The 21,872-nt window shown below is 43.1% G+C and overlaps 1 protein-coding gene across 3 annotated transcripts in view; it reads right to left on the reverse strand.

Annotated features, from left to right (window-relative positions):
- Tmem94 (transmembrane protein 94) overlaps nt 1–5,505 on the reverse strand; it is a 51,395-nt gene extending 45,890 nt beyond the window's left edge. For 2 of the 3 annotated variants that reach the window (XM_063241632.1, XM_063241637.1), the window contains exon 1: nt 5,354–5,485. The gene's annotated coding sequence lies outside the window, so the exon portion shown is untranslated. Of the gene's footprint in view, nt 1–5,353 lie in introns of all 3 variants that reach the window. The other variant, XM_063241631.1, reaches the window with a different exon arrangement.
- Between the last annotated feature and the right edge of the window lie 16,367 nt (nt 5,506–21,872).

Here is a 21,872-nt window from a genome sequence, read left to right on the forward strand (position 1 = left end):
AGTAAAGAAAGGAAAATCTTTTCAACAAATGGTGCCAGAAACCAGGCATGGTAAAGTGTGCCCATAATCCCAGCACTCAGGAGGCTGAAGCAGAAGGATCTTGCAAATTCAAGGATATCCTGGGCTACAAAGTGAGTTCAAGGCCAGGCTGACCTGCACAGTGAGATCCTGTCTCAAAGAAATAAATAAATGGTGTCAGAACAATTGAATATTCAGGTGCGAAAAAAAAAAAGGTAGCTGGGCATGGTGACACTTGCCTTTATCCCAACACTCAGAAGATGGAGGCAGAAAGATTAATGTTAGACCCTGACTCAAAATAAAAACTTGGGGGGCTGGGGATTTAGCTCAGTGGCATAAGCACCTGCCTTGCAAGCAGGCAGTTGTGGGTTTGATCCCCAGTACTGATAAAAAAGAAAAAGACAAAAAATAAATAAATAAATAAAAATAAAAATAAAAACTTGGATTTCTCTCTCTCTCTCTCTCTCTCATAGAGAGAGAGAGAGAGAGAGAGAGAGAGAGAGAGAGAGAATATATATATTCTTGAATATATATATATATATAGAGAGAGAAAATATATATATATATATATTCAAGCCTAGGCTGGGCAACTGGTAAATTCACAAGACTCTGTCTCAAAAAGTTTTAAAGGGCTGGGGATATAGTTCAATGTGAAAGTCCTGTATTAAATCCCCAGTATCACACACACAATACCAGCAACTTCTGACTTCCTGTTTATAAATACTCAAAAGAATAAAACAGGGACTCAGAATGCATTCCCCTATGTTCATAGAGGCACTATTCATTCACAATAGCTGTGCTAATAGACACAATGAAAAAACAAAATGCAGTACATTCCTACAATGGAATCTAACTTTGTTTTAGAAAGGAAGAAAATTTTCACATATGCTATAACATGGATTAATACTGAAGACACTATGCTAGGTGAAATAAGCCAGTCATAAAGGGACAAATACTGTATGGTGCCTCCTATGTGAGCTTTCGAGGGTATTCAAAAATCATAGAAATCAAAAGTTGAGTGGTAATGGCCAAGGGATGGGCGCAAGGATATGGGGACACAGTGCTTAATGGGTACAGAGTTTCTATATGGGAAGATGAGAAAGTTCTGGAGACGGATGGTTCCAAGACTGCCTCATGATTCAGAGTTCTTCATGCTGCTGAACTAAAATGGTAAATTTTATGCCATATATATTTTGGGGGGGAAGGCATACCAGGAATTAAACTCAGGACCTTGTGCTTGCCAGGCAGGTACTTGTGCTACTGAGCCATGTCCCCAGCCCTATGCTACACATAGTTATCACACAGACCACTGGTCAGTTTTGCAATAGCTCTGCCTATGTTACCCAGCAGCAGTCTCCTCTCTGTACTCTGTCAGCTCAAGGGTAGGTTATACACTGGGAGTCTACTTTGCAGTCTCTCTCCAGTACACAACTTTCCAATGTTTTCAGGAGTTTTTTGGTCCCCCAGTATCACAATTACCTTTTTCAAGAAGACCATGAAATTATTAAAACATGGATTGCATAATTACACTAACATCTCCAGTTCCCCAAATGCCATTTGAGCCCTGGAAGCTCCTCTTCTCTTGCACACCCTCCACCATCATCCCACTACTTCTGGCTTCTGAACCAAATGAATTCCAATGCAATCAGTGTGAGACTTGCCTGCCTTAGGCAGCCAACTGGGTTGGGTTGAAACCCAGCCCTTACACTATGTGCTGGTCATACGACCATACTGTTTACTATAGTCTCTGCAACCACAGGTCAAGCTGATTATTATACAAACCTTGATCACTAAACCACACATTCTGGCTGGCGGCTCTTTTGGGAAGAAAAACATTCTTATTTCAGCCGCCAGACTAACCTTTAGTTCACCTGTGCTGCTGCAAACAAACCCAGTTCAGCTTGGAAACTACAGAGCAAACAAGAGCATGTTAAATTTTTATTTTATTAACATCAGCTTGCAGGATATATTGTTTATATTCACCTTAAACAGTATTTTTAAAGGAGCCTATCTTTTCAGTAACATTGAAAGCAACAATGGCACAATAAGAAGATAAAAAACAGACCCTTGAACACCAGGGATGGTCTCCAAGGCACTATGTCCTGCCAGCTTGTACCACTTATGGTAAGAACTCATACCTAACTCCCCAGGTTAGGTTAAATAAAGCCTTGGGTGGAAGCAACATTTTATTACTGCTCCTCCCACTCCATATAAAATGTTTCTGGAGCCCAATTTAGGGGAAAAGTTACTGGGAGAAACTAAAGGATTGTGACCTTCATTGCTTGTTAATTCTACAGAAGTTAAGATTTCCACAAGGCTGATTCTCCAACTAGGAGTTGGCACTTCCTAGCAACTTCTCAAAATAGAACTGTAAAGTGCTTTCTGTTTTCTTCCATCTCACTGCCCATTCCAGTCTCTCCTGGTCTAATCTCCTGAAGTTCACACCAAGGGACATGGTGGGGTGAGTGGGGGAGGGGGTTCAGGGCCATTAACTCTCAATCATTTGGAGGCTGATTCTCAAGCCATGGCTTTGTGCTTAATTTCCCTGGTCCGTACACTACTCCAGGGTATCCATCACTTTCTGTGTGTTGCTCTGACATAGAACAAATGAGCAAGGAGGCTAGAGTTCACAGGGCAGCTGGAACAAGACTACACAGTGTTTGTGGCTCTTATCTAAACATGTTAAGTCTTGCTCTGGTATTTTTTTGGTACCAGGTATCAAACTCATGACCTCGTGTTTGTCAGCCATGCACTTGTGCTCCTGAGCTGTCAAACTTCTGTTTAAATTACTTTGTGTCTGTGTTTGACTGGGGATTAAAGATGGTAGACAAGTACTCTACCACTGAGCTACATCCCCAGCTCTTTTTACTTCTTTCCCCCAGTAGTGGAGTTTGAGCCCAAGACCTTCACATTAAGCTACATCCCCAATCCTTTAATTTTTTCTTTTGAGATAGGACAAAGTTGACCAAACTGGGCTCGAACTTTTGATCCTCTTACTACAACTCCATCCACAGGGAACAGAGAATGCACCCAGTAGCTGGTATTTTGGGTGTGCACCACCATGCCCAGTTTAAATTACTTCTCCAGGATACTAAGATCAGCTTTTCTTTTGCCAAGAGTATCATAAAAAGACACCACAGTATTTCTCCTTCCTTCAGTGGTTCTCAATTTTCTTCTGCCTCCATGCTGCTTTTGTACCCAACACATTCCCATTAATGACATCTCCAACAAGGCTATGATTGCCAAAAACCAAGGACAGGGCTGGTGATTCAGCTCAGCAGCATAAGCACCTGCCTTGCAAGCAGGTGGTCGTGAGTTCGATCCCCGGTACCGATAAAAATTTAAAAAAAAAAAAAAACAAGGACAAGGCTCACCTTGCTCCTGACTGAAACACCATTGAAATAATTTATGTCCTAAAAAATAGACCACAATAAATATTAACTTAAGCTGGGTGCCTATAATCTTAGCTACACAGGTGGCTGAAGCAGGAGGATCACAAATTCTGAGCCATCCTGGGCAACTCCATGACACCCTGTCTAAAAAGAAAATTTTAAAAGACCTTGGAAAGTGGCTCCAATGGTAGAGCTTGCCTAGCATGTGTGAGGCCCAGGAAGAAAGGAAGGAATCAGCTGGTGAACCACCTGGTAGTTATTTAAAGTTAGTAAATTGTTTTGGGTTTGGGATTTAGCTCAGCAGCATAAGCACCTGCCTGGCAAGTACCAGGTTGTTTGATCCCTGCACCAAAAAAAAAAAAAAAAAAAAGATAAAATTAATAATTTTTTTAAAATGCATTAAGTATCTAGTGAGTGCCCAACATTATGCTAGGGATCCTACCAAACCCCATACAATCCCCACACCATCCCACACCATCCCACACCACTTCATTCAGTGCTCACAACTACCCTGTGTGGCTGGATTTAATTTCCTCACATCACACAGGGAAATAATTGGCTTTCATGGATGAAAGACTAAAGAATCTAGAGTTTAGGATTCACGTCTGGCTCCAGATGGCCCTGTCCCTTGGCCTGCACAGCTGGTTTTCACATCTGTGAAATGAAAACGTTAAGGCTCCCTACTCCCCACTTTTACTCTGTCTATTCTACTGTAACACTTTCATCTCTCAAGAATACACCAAGGAGGCCTGGGGGTTTAGCTCAGTGACAGTAGCGCCTATCTGGCAAGCACCTGTCTGGCAAGCACCAGGTCATGAGTTAGATCCCTGGTACCAAAAAAAAAAAAAAAAAAAAAGGAATACCCTGAGGAGATAACTATGTCACTGAGCATCTTGGATAAAGTGTAGGAAAATAGTATCCCATCCAATGTTTTAAAACATACCAAAAGGAAACAACTCAGCATTCAAATCCCTTCTCTTTTTCCTCAAGAACCAAAGAAAATGCTGGGCGTGGTAGTGCATGGCCTGTAATCCCAGCACTAGGGAGGCTGAGGCAGGAGGAGCACTGTGAGTTCCAATCCAGTTTGGACTGTATAGTGAAACCATGTATCAAAAAGGCCAAAAAAGAAAAGAAAGAAAAACTTGGAGAAAAGGGGACGGAGTAGCACATGACCAATTCAGTGAACAAGCCAAAGTGCAGCCCATAGATACACACCAATGAAAGGAGAGGAGGGCTCCTGTCTGGCACTGGGCACTGGACAAGAGTTTACACTGTGGCAAGCAAGCTACTGTGAAAACTAGGCTTTAGGGTGTGCGGTGGAGTAATGAGAAGGGCTTGGCACAAAAATCGCTTTATTAGATGGCAAATACGGTGATCCTATGATTGCTTCTGAGGACCTTTAAAACGATCCTGGAAAGGGAAAAATAATAAGAAAAACAATTCAAACTGCAACATCGCAGCTCAGAGTAGTGAGTCTGAGTCTCTTGCAGCCCTCCGACAGGGGACAGGGGACGTGGTCAGCACGAGGGCCCCAGGCAGCAGGGGAGCGCACGCGGGGAAACGAGGGTCTTTATTTAGGTTGAGGATGGAGCCTTCCGGGCGACTATAAACACATATAGCATCAGCGTGGAGAGCCTCTGGCTCTGGGCCGGTCCACGGCAAAACTAGGGCTGGAATTCTTTGTGGGAAAGACGCTTTATTTCTGATGAGGGACCTCGAAAAGCAACAAGCCAGGTCCGAGCGCGAAAGCCTGAGGATGTAAGGGAAGAAAACAGCCAAGAACTAGAGGCAACAGCCAGGCTCTTGAGTCCTTTAAAGTAGGGGTCCGCTGAGGCCATTCTCTGGGTGCAGACCCCCGCCCCCCTCGCCTTAGAGGACGCAAAAGGACGAGCCCCATGCCCCCGCGCTCCCCATTTTCGAGCCACGGGCCGTCTTGTACTTACCCAGGCCCGGAGACGCGTCGTCCTCGCCCGCGTCCTCTCCCCTCCCAGCCCCCTCCTCACTTCACGTCCCCTCCTCTAAAGGTTGCAGCCATGTCCGTTACTGGCAAAATTCTAAGGGGGATTGCCTCCCTTCCTGGACAACAAGACTCTGGCCAACAAGCTAAAGTGACGAGCACCGATTGGTGGAAATCTGAGAGAAGCGGATATTCCAGGCTTCTTATTGGTTTGCGGCGCACGAGGTTGTAGCTTTAACCGCCTCTCTGAGAACCTGGCGGAATTATGTGCCAAGAAGCCTATGTTTTTTAGGGTATTGCACAGGCGGTTTGTTCTCCCAAGGCTCTGATCCGAGGCAAGTGCAAGGCTGTTGCTCAGATTTTTTTCCTTTGGCATTATCTTAAAGTGATATTCTCTTTCTTTTTTAAAATAAGCTATTTGCGGAGTGCCCGTTCTTTGCTACTTTTTCTAAGCTATTTCCTTGTTGCTGGGAACAAATACCCTAGGGGGCTAAAGTCTCTGGACACGTTCTCTAGGTATTTGTTTCGTCCAAACCAAAGCTGCAGAATTTAAGGCAGTACTGCACTTTCCTTCTCCTCAGCCTGGCCAAAATCTAAAGGGACAAACAAATTTTTAAAAAAGTTTCTAGATCATTAAAGAAATCGCCTAGGAAACCTCTCTGGGAAAACAAGCCTGTGTCCCTGTTTACTTCTGTTTTCCCAGAGATCTAAGTTCGGAGACTTGTTTTTATAAAAATAAAATTTAAGGGGCTGGGGATTTAGCTCAGTGGCATAAGCGCCTTGCAAGCAGGCAGTCGTGAGTTCGATCCCTGGTACCAATAAAAAAAAAACGAAAAAGACAAATAAATAAATAAATTAAAATAAAATTTATTTTAAAATCAGAAAAGAACGATGACTGACCCGAGGAAAGAGGCTTTTCCCCCTATAAATGAATTTAATTATGTGATTAAAATTTCTCTTTTCTCACCAGAAAGAAGTCACTTTACTACCTAATCATATGTTTGAATTAGTTCAACTGCGTAAAACGACATAGAATCATGTCACTTTCCTGCACATAAGTCTTCAGTATATCTGCGAACAGACCTAAATATCTCTGCGTGATCTTCAAAAACTCTTTATAAATTGACTCAGGCATACGTTTCCAGGCATAACTCCCCACGAGCCAAATTACTGCAGCTACATAGATAACCAGCATCCTTTAAACGTGTCAGAGATTTGCACCTTTGCCTACTAGTTCTCTGGGTTTTGAAAATTCTGTTTAGAGAGACAGGAGTGGTGGTACACGCCTATAATCCTAGCATTAGGGAGGATGAGGAAGGAGGATTGTTGCAAATTTGAGACCACCCTGGGCTACAAAGTAAGGAAGTTCGAGGCCAGCCTGAGCTACATAGTGAGACCCTGTCTCAAGGAAAAAAAAAAGATTCTCTCTAAATGCTATCTAAACATATAGTGTGGTGCCTCCTCCTTTGTGCTTACATTGCCTCCTTTAGGGGAAGTATGCTTTTCACAGCATCATGGTTTGTGGAAGATCGTAAGCTCCCTGAAGGCAGCTGGCTTATTCTGAAAGATTCCACAGAGCAAGCTTTTCATAGTGCTTGTACCCACTAAATGTTTATTGGACTGAACTAGTCAGTTGCCTACCTGGTCTTGAGTCTTTGTACTTCATGCCACAAGAGCTGCATAATACCTTTGGGAAATGAATAAATATTGAACAGTCATTCTGCCCCTGCCCTGCTCCACAATTGTATGTAGGCTCCTCTCTCCAAGCTTGCTTTTCTGCTCCTTTGTACTTTGTTATCATTTGATAAGCTTGAATGGAGTTCCAGGCCTTTCCGGGACTGTACAAAGTTCTTATCATTCCTGACCTGTCTGTCCTCAGTTAAAACCTTGCAGAAAGTCTAATTCAAAATATTGAGCCCAGAAAGTGTCCATGCACCCACTAAATGCACCATGACTAGCCTTTTTGAGGTTCTAAAGGCCCTTTAACCATGTCTTATTGGTAGTCTAGTAATCCCAACAGCTATAAAATCTCTTATTTTGGGGGCTGGGGATTTAGCTCAGCGGCATAAGCGCCTGCCTTGCAAGCAGGCAGTCGTGAGTTCAATCCCTGGTACCGATAAAAAAAAAAAGGAAAAAGACCAAAAAAAAAAATCTCTTATTTTTCTGAAACCCCTCCTGTCATTCCCTTCCAAGATGACCGTGATGAGATTAAGTCCTAACAGTAATTTCTCTTCTATTTCACAGAAGCCTCTTTCCCTCTCAACATTTCTGCAAAAAGAACTTTCTACTTCTTTCCCCATCTGTTCTCAGTCCCTTCCCCTCTAGTCTGACATATCATCTTCCATCTTGAAATCTTGGCTGGTGGTGTTCTGTAGCCTCAAACGCCATCTTGACCTCCTCACTTCCTGGTTAGCTCCTTATTAGGTTTTAAGATCAGGTGGACCTTTCCCTGTTCTGTTGTGGTTTCTTTTTTCATAGTTCCTACAGACAGCTGTATCACTTTGCCTCCCACATTGTTTGCACCTTTGACAGGAAAATAACAATAAGAATGCATAGGCATACACCATCTCTTTCCCTCTTCCCACTTTCCAAGGATTCTTTGGGAGGCTCCCAGACTGTACTGCACAGGGCCAGAATAGTACGGGAAAATCAGGACTGAGAACAGCCAACCCTTGAGTCATTTGACTTGCCTTGGGAGGATGCATTTACCAGTAGATAAGAAAAAGGAAGTGTGAAAAAGAAGAGCCAGGACTGTCTGAAGCAGAAAATAGTTGGAGAAATCTTAAAGAGAAGGAAAAGAAAGTCTTAGGGTAGAGAGTGAAAATGGCTTTGGCTGATGGAAGTGAAATATCTTTCACCTGCCGGTCTACAATTGGAGAAGCTATCAGGTAAGGACAGAGTACTCTTGGCAGAAAGAAGGATTGAAAGAAAACGATGTATACAGGATTTTGAGAAATTTTTTGTGTGTGTCTTTTTGAGACAGTGTCTCTCTATGCAGTTCAGGCTGGCCTTGAGCTCACTTTGTAGCCCAGGCTGGTCTCGAACTCGAAATGATCCTCCTGCCTCAGCCTCCCAAGTGCTGGGATTACAGGCGTCAGCCACCACACCCGGCTCTGAGAAAGATTTTTATAGCCAGAGGTAGCAGCACACACCTGTAACCCCAGTATTCTGGGAGTCTGAGGCAAGAGGATTACAAGTTTGAGCCCAACCTGAGCAGTGTAGCAACTTAGTGAGAGCAACCTGAGCCCTGCACTAAGGAAGTAGAGAAGTTGATATATCCAAGAACTATGGGCAGATACAACTGGCAAAATCTAGCAGATGACTAGAGGTAAAGTTCAGAGAGAAAGAAGTAGAAATATAATGTATCCTATCCTATTGTCTCAGTTATAATGAAAGAAACCTCCTCTTTCCTGCTGCAAGATAGCTAAAGAAAGCTGACTCGCAGCATAGCACTGGACAGGTTGGATCCAACTATACACACCTGTAATCCCAGTTATTCAGGAAGCTGAGGTGGAAAGATTGTCTGAGCCTTTGAGTTTGAGGTGACCCAATCTCAAAACACCTGGAAAATGCATCATGTAGGGAACCTTCTTGTTTGTAAGACTTCATCTGAAGAGAGAACTGAGAAGTGTGTCAGAAAACATGAGTGATTTAGGCCTGATTCAGGCCTTGGAACCACCTGCAGGCTGCACTGAGCTCCTCCTACTGCCCACTGGAGCACTGTTCATCCTTGCTCATCTTTTCTACCTAGTCATTTATTTAAAGGTGACAGGAGGAAATGACGTCAATTTAAGATCTCCAGGATAAAATTCTTTTTACTCTACTAAGCACCACAATCACAATGAAAGTCCCCTTCCAGAAATAACAGGATCCCAATCTACACACTGCAAATGGCTGATACATTATCTATTGTTGCAGTCAAAGTTCAGACACTTCCAGGCTCTTTGAAAGGATTAAGGGGCATGAGCAGACAGTTAATACAAGAGCAAAGCAAATATAAGGAGTTTAGTTTTTGGAGGGAGGGGAATTTGATTTTAATAATAAGTGAAGAGTGTTAAAATGAAAAAAACAGGGATACCATTTCCTACCATTCAGTAAGATAAGATAATAAAACTTGGCTGGGCATTGTGGCACATGCCATTAATACTAGCACTCTAGAGGCTGGAGCAGGGAGATCGCTGGCTTGAGCCTTGCCTTGGCAAATTACCAACTCAGTGAGATTTAGTGAGACTTAGTTAGCTTAAATGATTGTGGATGTGGCTCAGTGCAAATGCCCTCGTTACACACACACACACACACACACACTGCACAGGCCTCAGTGAAATGGGCACATTTATACTTACTGCAGATTATGAGAATACCTTTGCTGGACCATTTGACAGCAGGTAGTAAAAGCCATAAAATGTTCAGCTTGCATCGTGATTCTTTCTTTTATGGTTATACAACTTTTTTTCCTTTTTTTTCTTTTGAGATAAGGTCTTGCTATAATCCCAGCACTCTGGGAAACTAAAGCAGGGGATTGTGTGTTCAAGCCCAGCCTTAGTGAGACCCTGTCTCAACTCTTAGTATCTGAGCTGTTTGGATATCTCTCCACACAGGAATCTGGTAGAACTTGCACAGTGTATAAAATGTGGAATTCCAGAAGGAACGGACCTCAAAAGAAGAACCAGTTTTGAGTTGGGAGTTGTAGCTCAGTGGGTGAGCACTTGCCCAGCATACAAGAGGCTATGGGTTTGACCCTCCAATGCTGAAAAAAAAAGCAGTAGTTTTAAGAAGATAGAAAACAGAATGGTCTAGAAGTAGCCATAAAAACAAGGAAAAGTTTACTGCAAGGCCTAGACCCAAGCACTAAGTTTGGAACAAGATACTGGCTTTGAAGCAAGTGCCCAAGTCACTTGGGTTTGGAATACCTGCTCCCTCCACTAGACAGAAAGTAGCCTCTTTTCAGGAAAGGCATTTCTCTGGAAAAGGGATGAGGTAGCCAGAGCTTTCTCTGAATTCAGATCTGGAGATAGTTGAAGATTTTCTCCAACAAAGAAGCCAGGCACTTCAGATAAAGCCAGCCAAAGATCTGAGGGAGATGACAGTGGATGAAGATGTTGCTAGGAAATGACTCAGAGGTTGTGAGAAGGGAGTTGATGACAGGCACTGGTATTTTGGACTATGACCTAGGACAACTGGAATGTGAAGCCTGCTGAAATTATCTGAGCTGCTGATTCTTGAGTGGGCAGTTCTGATGTGCACCTTATTCTTTTTTTGGCGGGGATGGAGTACTTAGGAATTGCTCAGGGCTTGCTCAGGTTAGGGAAGCGCTCTATCACCCAGCTATACCCTGGCCTTCAAGAACTTTTGCCTAAGTTTCAGGTGACATCGTTAGCGAAGCTGCTCCTTCAACATCTGCAAGGCATACGAAGCAGTAAAGTCTCCATGATGAGGACCTCTTTTGGGGCCTGTGATTCAGCCTAGTGGTCCCATTGGATCCCACTCTGCTCAGGAGGCAATTCTGATACTTGGTTTGGAAGCAGGGTCCACAACTCCACCACACAATACAAACATCAGGCCATATCGCAGTCTGAATTCCCAGACTGTATTCACAGTCTGCCAAGTCTATATCTCTGGGTACAGTGAACAGCCACCCAAAAACTTTGTTCACAATAGCCCCAAATAGGAAATGACACAAATATGTGTCACAAGGAGAACAAAGAAACTAATGGTGGTATATCCATACAAAGGAATACTACTCAGCAGTAAAAATAAACAGCTGGACATGGTGATATACACAGGGAATCTGTACCACACAGGAGGCCGATGCAAGAGAACTACAAGTGGAAGGCCAGCCTGGGCAACTTAGCCAAGGCCTGGTCATAAAATAAAGTAAAATAATATGAAATAAAATAAACTGGGGTTGTAATGCTTCCTGAGTTTAATCTGGAGTACTGCCCCGCCCCCACAAAATAAACTCCCAGCAATTCACATCACAACCTGAATGGACTGTACGGACATTACTCCGAGGAGAAACCAAACATGAAGGATTATGCAGCACATGCCTTCATTTCTACCAACCTCTAAAATGGATTGGGGCAGGGGAAGGATTAAGTGCAAAGGTGCATGAGGGCACTTTGATAGGGAAGGGTGAAGGAAAGGCTCCATGTTTTAATTATGTGTACTGATCAAGACTCATCCCTTTACCTACTTAAGACCTGAGAATTTTTTAGTATATTTAAGCTATACCTCAAAATATATGTCCAATTTCTATCCTCAGGGTGATGTTGCCTCCTAGGGGTATTTGGCAAGCTCAGGAGACATTACTGGTTGTCCCAACTAAGGGGAGTTGGCGGGAGTTGCTATTGAATATCTTCTTGAATATGTATAAGGGCTACAAACCTTGCTAAGCATCCCACAACTCACAGAAATGCCCCTACAACAGAGTTATCTGATCCAAGATGTCACTGGAACACAGATCAAGAAACCCTGCCTACCTACCATACATTAATTACCAAGAGTTATCGTCATATGGATCTTTGGATTCCAAGCACCAGGATCCTTTCTTCTGTTTCCTATCCAGAGGTAATGAAAACAGGAACTTCAGTGTACCCCTAGCAGGCACCAAGATCTTCAGTATGACGCAAAGCTGCCATTGGAAGGTTCCAGAATGGAAGCCGTATTTCCCTGCCTGTGTGGATGGCTGGCGTACAGATAGAGGAACGCAGCAGCAGGCAATGCCAAGGGAGCCAGCAACCATGTATTAAGGAGCCGGGAAAGCTCTGAATATTCCAAAGACAAGCGTTGGAGGAGAATGGCCCTCTCTCAGCACTGTAGAGAAGTGAGACAATCAGGTGCGGAAGGAAGAAAGATGGATTAATGGAGGAACTGGAAAGAGAGTCCAATGAAAACAGGAGCTAGCTATGGTGCTCCAGAGGCAAGCTGATGAGTGGCCAGTCATCGGTACTCCTCGGCCCAACCCTGATAACCTTCTCCAGCACTTTGGAGAATATCAAACCCAACCCCGGGATTCTCGGACTGGCATTCTGGACTCATTTTTTTACACCATTTCTTGCATTTAAGATGTAAATATCACTTCATTAGCTAAATCTTAAATCCAGAGCATGGATTTACTACTACTGCTACTCGTTTGTTGGTTGGTTGGTACTGGGTATTGAACCCAGGACCCTCACACTGAACTACATTCCCAGGCCTGTCTGTCTGTCTGTCTTTCTTTCTTTCTTTCTTTCTTTCTTTCTTTCTTTCTTTCGTTTAAGACAGTCTCACACTGAGGATATAGTTTAGTGGCACGAGTGCCTACCTGGCAAGTACAAAATCCTGAGTTTGAGTCCCAGTACCAAGCAAACAAACAAACGACGAAGTCTCACTAAGTTGCTAAATTGCACAGGGTGGAGCACTTGCAATCTTCCTGCCTCAGCCTCTCAAGGTGTGTACCATGATGCCTGGCTTTCTTTTAAATGCTTCACAATTACCAGAGCAATTATTCACGTGTACACTTGTGACTCAACAGTGGCACACACAATCTTTCCAGAAAAGAAATTCTCTTTGTTTAAGGACATAACTGGTAAATATTTTAAGGGAAGATGAGATTCAGGACCTAGGTCTACATGAATTAAAGCAATAAAAGAATGAATCCAAATAATCTCCACTGGAAAATAAATCTGAAATTTGGAATTGGAAGAAAAAGAGAGGAAAAGACAGAGATGAAGCCTAAGCAGTGTGTGAGGAAGTTGGACTTTCAATCATAGAAATGGCAGAAGACTTTTAAGAGGAAAACTTTGACATTGAATTTAAAGCTACTCATGTTTATTTTTTTATTTTTTTGGTCTTTTTTGTTTTTTTTATCGGTACCAGGGATCGAACTTGCAACTGCCTGCTCGCAAGGCAGGCGCGTATGCTGCTGAGCTAAATCCCCAGCCCTAGCTTCTCATGTTTCACTATGCAGATCCCTGCATCTCCCAGGTTTTGTACAGAAATATCTACATAGATAGATAGCATGTATGAGAGATGGGTTTACTGAAAAGTAAGGGGCAGGGCCTTGTTTTCCATCTTGGCGAGTACTGTTGGATCGGGAACTGCACCAGTGGTATTATGGGGCAATTCCTGAGGTAACCAGTTCAGGTGGGAACCAATAACTACCATGAAACATAGACCTTGAAACCTTTCAAATATGACCAAAATCACCAATATCTAAAAAAGCCAAAGAAGAGCCAGTATCTGGTAGTGCCTGCCTATATTCCCAGCACTCAGAAGGCTGAGATGGGAGAGTCACCTCAAGTTCAAGGCCAGCCTGGGCTACATAATGAGTTTAAGGTCAGCCTGAACTACACAGAGAGACCCTATCTCAAAAAAAAAAAAAAAAAAAAAAAAAAAAAAAAAAAAAAGCTAAGGATTCTTGCTGGCTCCCACCTCTCTGATGATTTCTTCCCAACCCTCATGGTTAATTCTGACTCCCATCAGCTCCTAGACAGGGGAGTAGACAGAATCTTCTTCATTCTCTGTTATTATCTCTACTTGGCCTAATCCAGCCCCGTGTTCTTTGCATTTGTCGGCATTCCCATCACTGAAATGAAATACCTTCAGGGAAGAGTTTATTCTGCCTCTTGGCTTTCAGAGGATTCCATCAACAGTTGGTTGGCTCCAAAGCAAAATGGTACGGTTAAAGAGTATGGTGAAGGAATGCTGTGCACCCCATGGCATACCACTGGTGCAGTTCCCGATCCCACAGTACTCGCCAAGATGGAAAACAAGACCCTGCCCCTTACTTTTCAGTGAACCCATCTCTCATACATGGTATCTATCTATGTCTATGTAGATATTTCTATAGAAGCAGAAGGACAAGCAAGGAGCCAGGGAGGAGAATGCACCCTTCCAGGCCACTCTCCCAGTGACCCACCTCCAGCCAGGCCCCAGCTCCCCACAGCACAGCAGCCAGGAACTTGATGGACTAATCTACCGTTGAGTATAGCACCCCATGATCCAATCACCTTTCTTTCAGACACACAAGTCTTTTGAGGAATATTTGAGGTCTAAACCATAACAGTCCTAAATGCCATAGATATCCTAATGAGTGCAATATTTGCATCAATCTTGAACTTTCCTCTAAACCTCAGGTTTTCACTTAGTCAGTTGCTTACTTGACACCTTCTCCTAAGTGTCTAATTAAGCAGCTCATACTTTGGCACCCAAACCACACTCACAGCCTGTTCCCTGTAAGAGCTTCCTTCTTCCAGCTTCCTCCTTTGTGATAAATGGAGCTGCCCAAGGCCTAGCCGCTCCAGTAAAACCTCTCATCTTTGATTCCTTCTCTTTCTTCATCTCCCATATCCAAATACTAGCATGCACTAACTCCAAATTACAACCCAATTCTGCCCTCTTCTGTTATTTCCAAGTCTACCCCCATCTGGATCACTATCAACACCTGCTATGCTATTACAGAAACTTCTACAGACCCCTGCTTCCTCTCTGGCTCCCACCTTACAATCTGCTTTTATCTGGCAGCCAACAGGATCATTTCCCAACAGAAGTCAGGTCATGTCCCTTCCCTGCCTGAAATCTTTAAATGACTTCCCATCATACTTAAACTCTCAAATCCTAACAGTGCGTGATGGCACATCCTGTAATCCCAGCACTCTGGGGGCTGAAGCCTGAGGATGGCAAATTTGTGATCCAATGAGACCCTGTATCAAAATTAAAAAGTACTAGGAAGGTCCTTCAGTGTGAAGGCCTTACATTCAAAGACAAAGAAAGACAGAAAGACAAAAAGACAGACAGACAGACAGACAGAAAGAAAGAAAGAAAGAAAGAAAGAAAGAAAGAAACTCAAGGTCAGGCATAGTAGCCTATGCCTGTAGTCCCAGCATTCAGGAGGCTGAGGCAGGAGAATCACAAGTTTGAGGCTAGCCTGGACTACATAATGAGACATTGCCTAAAAAAAAAAAAAAAGTAAGAAAAAGCTCAAGTCTTCATTATGGTACATCAGTAACCTATTGCTCATTTTAAATTTGACCTAAAATTAAAGACAACAGACATAAGACAGGGTCTGTGGGTCAGGTCAGAACTCCAGAGGCAGCTCAGTTAGATGACTGTGGCTCTCACCTCTCCAGAGGTTGCATCCTATTGTCAGGCAGGCTGCAGTCATCAGAGGGCTGGATGGGGCAGGTGGCCTGAAGGGTTGATGCTCATGCTGACAGTTAACAGTATAGTCTCAGAGTTATGTAACCACCAACACTACCAATTTTGGAACATTACCATCACCCCAAAAAGAAACTCTGTACCCTCTAGCAGTCATTTCCATTTCTGCCCAACCTCCTCCCCCAGCTCCAGGCAACCAATAATCTACTTTACATCTTTATGAATTTTGTCTATTCTGGACATTTTTTGTAAATGAAATCGTAATATGTGACCTATGGTGACAGGTTTCTTTCACTTAGCATGGTTCTTTCAAGATTCATCCAGGCTGCAGTGTGTGTTGGTACTTCACTCCCTCATTTGGATGGATACAACAAATTTTGTTTATCCACTCATCCACTGATGAACATTTAGGTTGTTTCCACTCTGGAGCTATTATAAATCATGCTGCTATGGCATTCATATGAGAGAGTTTGCACGGACATGTATTTTCATTTCTCTTGGGTAGATCCCTGGCAGTGGAGATGCTGGATCCTGAGCGTACAAAGCCTAGGATCCTAACTGCTTTGCTCTACTGCCTCCTGGAGGGAATGAATTCATCACCAGTTTGGCTGATCTATCAGTCTTGAAATTCTTGTTTAGCACAGATATCGCCTGCCCTGCCTGAGGGCCTGATCACTTTTGGGTACAGTAAAACCTGAGAGGTAAGGGGGCTCCTAGTGGGGGCTGAGTGGACTTGACAGAAGATGCCCCTGGAGGAAAAACTATTGCCAATTACAGGTTTTAATGGAAAGTCATTTCCCACAGGGCTATCCTTCCTCCAGGCACCTGTTTTGTGTCAGTTCATCTGTACATTTTTTCCCAGTGTCCCTTGTGATAAAGGACAGAAATTTGCAAGGTGATGGGTTGGACGTTGGCAGTCCAGAGGTGCTGCCAATACCTAGGACCATATAACATGTCTGGTCAATGCATGATCTGTTTAGAGATCAAGTGCAACTGAGGGCCCCTCAGCACACTTCCTAACCCTTTGGCTTATGCTCACGCCACCTCATCAACCCCTTCTGACTGAGTCTGTTTCCACTCAGTGATTTTTAGGAAATACTAATTACACAGAGTAATGGGTTTCATTGTGAACGGGACGTGGGGACAACAGTTCTGGGTTACTTGAGGGCTTTTGCACAGAACTACATCTCCATCCCTTTTTCATGTTTTATTTTGAAACAGAATCTCACTAAGGCACTAAGTTGCCCAGCATGGGATCAAACTCACAATCCTCCTATCTCAGCCTCTCGGGTGTGTGCCACCATGCTGGGCCATTATGGCATTTTCATACATGTATATAATGTACTCTGAGGACACCCAGTCTCCAGGATTCTCCTTTACCCTTCCCTTTTCCTACCCCTCTCTTAGCTATATATATATATATTTTTTTTATCAGTACCAGGGATCGAACTCAGGACTGCCTGCTTGCAAGGCAGGCGCTTATGCCGCTGAGCTAAATCCCCAGCCCCTCTTCTCTTAGCTTTTGACAGTCCCTTGCCCAGCTGGTAGTGTCAGATGTCCAAACTGTCCCTATGTGTTCATCTTTGTTACCTCCTGCAGCTGAGCGATAGGCTTAGGGGCCGCATGGCATCGATGGCTGTGTGATCAACATCAGCTGATAATCACAGGTGCTCTGAGGGTCTGTCTTGGGTGAAAAGGTCAACGAAAGCAAGCTGTTGCCTTGGTTTTGTTTTGATTTTATCATGGGGCGTGGTTAGCGTGTTGTTCAGCACCAAATGAACTTTAGAACCCTCTGCATGTTCTTTATTGGACTGAAGTTCAGATCTACTTGTAGTTCTGGTAATAAACCCTTGTATCCACATACATTTCCTTGGGGTTTTTGCTTTTTTCCAGTGACCCTGGATCCTTTTAAGACGTGTGCATGAAGTAAGATGCAGATTTAGTGACATCATGTCCATATCTGAGAAGGCAGAAATGTAAGACAACCACGCTAAGTAGTTTTACTCACAACCACACAGTACAGAGGCTGTGGGCTGAAAATAAACTCTAAGCTTATCTTTTGTCACACTCTTCCCACAACGGGAAAGATTAAGTGGCCTTTCCATTGCTCTCTGGGTCTGCACGAGGAGAAGGAGTGCTATTTAGGGTGCGATGCCTGCTGCACCCACCCCCGGAGAGTCCAGGTGACTGAAACATGCCACTCCAGCTTCTGGACTAGCGCGGGCAATCTGGTTTTAATAGTGCGCAGCCTCGCTGCTTTTGTCCTGGATAAACAACCAGGTTATCTTAGGGCTGCCGAACAGCAAGGCAGACAAAGATGCCAATCTTGGGCCACAGATTTTGAAACAAAAACAAAGTGGACTGGGGATTCAGCTCAGTGGCATAGCTCCTGCATAACAAGTGTGAAGTCCTGAGTTCGATTCCTAGTACCCAAAACAAAAAAACAGAAACAAAGTGATTAAGACCAATTTTAGGGCAAGCCATGTGGGGGCCCAGGAAGAGAAAAGTCAGGGCCTCCTGTGAGCCCACCAGCAAGCGGGCTGAGAATCACCAACTCTTCCCACGCCCATAAGCAACTGGCTGGTTCCTAGGACAGGCTGAGTTGATAGCAACTGAGATACAAAAAGCAACTGAGTGCGTGTAGTGTTTGATTGGCTTTGCAGGCCTGGGGCTGATAGTCTGAGCATCTATAGGAAAGGTAACAGTATGCAATATAGTAAATATGGAGGATTTCCTTCTGTCCTGTTTTTGAAATTCAATACTGTTTTCACTGTTTTGTTCTGATTAATTGTTTTGCTTTATTCAATATTCTATTTTGATTAGTTTTATTCTTTTTTATTTTGGTTTGATTTGGACAAATGTTGTGAAGACAAGATATACTATGGTATCTATTCCAATTTCACAGCTTTGTTTTGATTGGGTTTATCTTGTTTTGTTATGTTGGGTTTTATTATCTTTTTATAAAAAAGACCTTGGGCCAGGGGTTTAGCTCAGCAGGCTTAAGTGCCTGCTGGGCAAATGCAAGATTGTGAGTTCAATCCCCAGTACTGAAAAAAAAAAAAAAAATCCCCAAATTAAAAACACCATCTTGGTTGGAAAAAGAAAATATCATTAAATTAAAAAAAAACATACAACAGGGGGCTGGGGATTTAGCTCAGCGGCATAAGCGCCTGCCTTGCAAGCAGGCAGTCGTGAGTTCAATCCCTGGTACTGATAAAAAGGAAAAAGACCAAAAAAAAAAAAAAAAAAAAAAAAAAACACACACACACACAAACAGACTTTTATTTTTCTGTTTTATAGTGTAATGCTGATTGCTTGATACAGCTCACAATTTCTGAGTTAAGAATGATATATAGCAAGCTGGGCGTGGTGGCACACACTTTAATCCCAGCACTTGGTAGGCTGAGACCAAGAGTTTGAGGCCTGGGCTTCATAGTGAGTTCTAGGGCAATTTGAACTACATAGGGAGACCCTGTCCCCCGCCCCCAAAAAAGAGTGATGCATATTGGGTTAGGGTATAGCTCAGTGGCACAATGCTAACCTAGTAAGCATAAGTCTCTGGGTTCCAGGCCTGTCAATGCAAAAAGAAGGAGCAGAAGTTGAAAGGAGGCAGGCATAAGTGGCATCTAAGAAGAAAAACTATATTCCTGCTTGAATTTCCTTAATGACATGCATTCTCCATGGGGAAATACTGCCTCTAAAACAGAAAAAAAATGGCTTTTGGTTCTTTAGACCTCTGAAGAGCAACTCTACCCAACAGAATCTTATTTCTTAGTATTTTATTTCTCTTATTAAGGAGAATTTAAATTGTTTGCTTTTTCCACTTGGGGAGAAATAATGAAAAATTTAGAGGATTAAAAAACTGCTGTATAGGGGCTGGGGATTTAGCTCAGCGGCATAAGCGCCTGCCTTGCAAGCAAGCAGTTGTGAGTTCGATCCCCGGTACCGATAAAAAGACAAAAAACAAAAACAAAAAACTGCTGTATAGTATAATAAATCTGCTTTCTCAGAGAAAACATCTATCAGCTATTAAACATCCTTAGCATCCTTGGCTCAGATCTCTTCTAAAATTTTTTTTCTGGCTGGGCATGGTGCCATATGCCTGTAATTCCAGCACTTGAAAGACTGAGGAAGGAGTATTGCTATGAGTTCAAAACCAGCCTGGACTACATAGTGAATTAAAGGCCAACCTGGACTACATAACAAGACCCTGTCTCAAAAAAAAAAAAAAAAAAATCAAAAGTAAATAAATAAATAAAGCCAGGCATGGTAGCACAGACCTGTAATCCCAGCACTTGGGAAGCTGAGGCACGAGGATTGCTGTGAGTTTGGGGCCAGCCTGGGCTATAAAGTGAATGCAAGGCCAGCCTGAACTGCATAGTGAAACCCTGTCTCAAAAAAAATTTTTTTTGGCTGGTCCAAAGGTAGTGAGTTATCTCAATTGATTGTGTACAGTCAGTACAGATTGAACTCCTTGTTCTACTCTTTCCTGCCTTCTCACTACTGCACTTAACTAGTCTTAAAAAAATTAAAAAATTTTTTTTGAGGCAGAGTTTTGCTGTGGAGCCCCGTTTGACCTTGAACTTGTGGTGACCCTCCACACACCTAGAGTGGTTTGTTTGTTTGTTTTTCAGTTCTGGGCACTGAAGTCCTTCATAGTTGCTAAACAAGTGCTCTACCACTAAGCTACAGGCCTCTAGAATTCCTCCATGTGAACTGGGAGCCAGGTGTCCAGGGTCATGCATTGGAATGATCAGCCCTGCAGATCTGGAGGTTGGAATTTACTGGGTAGAGACGGGTGGGCTCTGAGAGGGAACAAGGTCCCCTGATTTGGGCTGTCCCCATCACCGTGCTTCTCAGCCACCTGGCTCATTCCGGTGACTGTTTGTGCTTACCTGTTGTTAATTTCAAGAATATGAATTAATTGAGCTCATTTCAAGAATATTACTAATATTATTGAGTTAATTTCAAGAATATTAGGAAATTTAAAAGAGGAAATTGGAAGAGGTCTCTTTCACATTTTGTTCTTGCTCCAATGTAGAATCGCTGTGACCTTCTTTGTCTAAAATCAAGTAAAAAGGGACCAGGGATTTAGCTCAGTGGCACAAGCACCTGCCTGGCAAACACAAGGTTCTGAGTCTGATTCTGGTACCAAAAATCAATAAAATATAAAAATGAAATACAATCAAGTATATGTGATGGCACATATAATCCCAGTATTCAAGGGGCTGAGGAAGACCACCATGAATTTGAGGGTAATCAGAGCTACATAGTGAGTTGAAGACTAGCCTGAACTACATAGCAAAACCCTGTTCCAATAAAACAAAATGAAACAGAAATATCAAGTATAGGTCCCTAAATATTCTAACCTGGACGGAGCCTGCAGATACAGAGCCCTGCTCGCTACCGCATCCTAGTGTCTGCTCTAAAAACACAGCCCTTCTCCCCCAGCTGCTTGTGGGGAGAGAAAGGAAAGAGTTACTAGGCCCATGGACTAGTAGAGCCAGGAACCTTGCCTGCTCAAATGAGACGGTGCACATGAAGAGGCTTTGGAAGACCAACGTAGTGGCACAGACCTATAATTCCAGCACTCAAAGAGGATGAGGAGGAAAGATCTCAAACTGAAGCCCAACCTGAACAACTTGGCAACTTAGCAAGAGCCTGTTTCAAAATTTAAAAAAAAAAAAAAAATTTATAAGTGCTTATTATAAAGAGAGAGAGAGAGAGAGAGAGAGAGAGAGAGCTTATATTTCAGTACAAATGCTTAGGTTCAATAACTACTATTGGTAAATAAATAGTTTGATTTAAATTGCAAAGTAGATAAATTATATCTTTACAAAGCTTCCCCCAACAGTGTGAATAAGGTACGTGAAAGAAGGCAGGTTTATTTAAGGTGACTGCCAGATTCCTGCCTCAACTGTGTTGGCATAATTGATGACTGTTTCTAAAGCCCTTTTCTATCTTGGGGTGGCCAGGGCTTTGTGAGGGTGTGTGATAGGCCAGCAGCTGTTAGTCCACCTTCTGCAGCCTCATCTCAGATTGCAGGCTTCCTGGTTGTTTTCATTTCAATCCTGTCCTTTCTTCTTGTGTCCATAGCAACTACCCATAATGCAGGGGTTTGTCTTTGTCTTTTAAGGGGGCCTCTAAGATTCCTACAGCTTTACTCTGAGCCCAAGAGTTTCCCAGTAAACCAGAAATAGATCTCTCTCTCTCTCTCTCCCCCCTTCCCTTTGTCTCTCTGTCTCTCTCTTTCTTTCTCTCCTTCTTCACTATTGAGGATTGAGGACTGAATCCAGGGTTTCCTTACTGAGCTATATCCTTAGCCCTTTAAAAATTTTTTTTACCAAACAGGGTCTTACTAAGTTACT

Source organism: Cavia porcellus, unplaced genomic scaffold, assembly GCF_034190915.1.
Source record: "Cavia porcellus strain 051 isolate PalLab524CR breed Dunkin Hartley unplaced genomic scaffold, mCavPor4.1 scaffold_32, whole genome shotgun sequence".
NCBI classification, from domain to species: Eukaryota; Metazoa; Chordata; class Mammalia; order Rodentia; family Caviidae; genus Cavia; species Cavia porcellus.